This window comes from Poecilia latipinna, unplaced genomic scaffold, assembly GCF_001443285.1.
Source record: "Poecilia latipinna isolate Pla-1442-1.1 unplaced genomic scaffold, P_latipinna-1.0 Scaffold642, whole genome shotgun sequence".
Taxonomy (NCBI): Eukaryota; Metazoa; Chordata; class Actinopteri; order Cyprinodontiformes; family Poeciliidae; genus Poecilia; species Poecilia latipinna.
The window spans coordinates 471,131-472,727 of record NW_015113258.1 but is presented as its reverse complement, the minus strand read 5'-3'; the positions used below and the strand labels follow the sequence as shown (position 1 = coordinate 472,727).

The 1,597-nt window shown below is 47.7% G+C and overlaps 1 long non-coding RNA gene across 1 annotated transcript in view; it reads right to left on the bottom strand.

Annotated features, from left to right (window-relative positions):
- The window catches only part of LOC106954270 (uncharacterized), a 5,320-nt gene extending 4,298 nt beyond the window's left edge, over window positions 1–1,022 (bottom strand). The window contains exon 1 of the long non-coding RNA XR_001426329.1: window positions 512–1,022. This is a non-coding gene — a long non-coding RNA (uncharacterized LOC106954270). The remainder of the gene's footprint in view (window positions 1–511) is intronic.
- Between the last annotated feature and the right edge of the window lie 575 nt (window positions 1,023–1,597).

The following is a 1,597-nucleotide window of genomic DNA, read 5'->3' as shown; positions in this document are numbered from 1 at the left end:
TTTTATAAACCAAACAAAAAAATAAACCACCCCATTTTTTTTTTTTTTCCCCCCCCCCCCCCCCCATTCCCCGCAAGCATTGATAAATGAGACACAGATTGCGCTCCTAATCTGTGTCATTTTCAGGGATTGTAATCCGAACCCTCACCCGCCTTGTGACAGAAGTCCGGTCCACGCACAGCACGTCCCGACCCATGCAGACTTTGTTCACTTGACAAGTAGCCCAGGCGGTTTTCCCCCGGCACCGATTATTCAGGGGTGTGTCAGTTTCCACAGTTATGAACCCGACAGTGCAGCACCGCTCACACACACACACCACACACAAACTGTTTCTTGACTCGCCTGCCTTTTCTTTCTAACTGATTCAAATTAAAGCTCAAAGAGGCCGTCTGTCCAGTCCCGACAGAAAAATAAAAACTAAAAACCGTAAGTGCTCCGTTTCGCGTGCACATACCGTCCAGCAAGATAAACGCACCGTGTGGCGAAATGCTTGATCAGATAGAGCACTTACTTCTTACACGCGTCTCTCTGAGGCCAGTCAGCACTATAAATCCGCTCCGATCATCCACTGTACTCGCTCCCCGCCGCCGTCTCCTCACTGTACTCCCGATATCAATCTGCCCTGCGCGCTGTTTGTTGCTTTTTCTAAATTATATATATATATATATATTCTTATTTGCAGTCCGCCGGACACTTTTTTTTTTCTTTAATCTTTCTTTTATCCCAGCGTAGATGGCTGCGCACTGATGGCTCAGCGGTGTCCTAGATCTGGGATCGGCCGGGAAAAGAGGAATGAATTCCACCGTCAGGGAGTATCAAAAGTATAAAATATTGAGTTTGAAGAAAGGCTTGAGCCCGCCCCGATCAGCCCCCCCCTCTCCTCCTCCTTCCCTCCTCCTCCTCTTCCCACTTTACAAGCTTCGGGTTTACCCGGGATGCTCAAGGGCAGAAAGAGAGGGAGGGGAGGGGGGTGGAAAGGGCTTTATGGAAAATATCACCCTCCCTCCTCCTTTTCCTCCCTCTCTCTCTCTCTCTCTCTCTCTCTTCCTCTCTCTCTGTTTCCTATCTCCCTCCCCTTCTCTCCCTCTCCCTCCCTCTGTGTTAATGCCGAGGCTAAATCCTTTTACCATCACTTTCAATCACTATCTCAGCGTCTATCTGCTCCAGTCCAGCTGCCTGAACCGGGGCGGTGCAACTTCGCGAGTCCGCCGCTGTTCTCAGCTGTCCTTACCCCCCTCCCTCCCACCCCCCCATCAGGTCCGGTCAGCACCCGGCTAGGTGTGAAGGACCGAGAGGGAAGACGGAGGTGTATCCAAGATTACGACTGTAGTTAGTTTAAAACTATAGTTCCGGGGGGTGGAAAATAAGGATGATATGGATTTAAAACGAAGAGTTCACAGTTGAATTCAATTACTTTATCACGCTATACAAGAAATGACCACAAAATATGGTCTATATAGTTTAAAGAGTTCTTTATATTTTCTTTTATAAGTTTTTTTTTCTTTTTTTTTTAAATGACTGCGTTAAAGTTTTGGAGTGCATTGCTCTCTTCTGTGGAAGCTGCGCGCTGGTGTTTCATTTGTGGGAAAACTGTGAT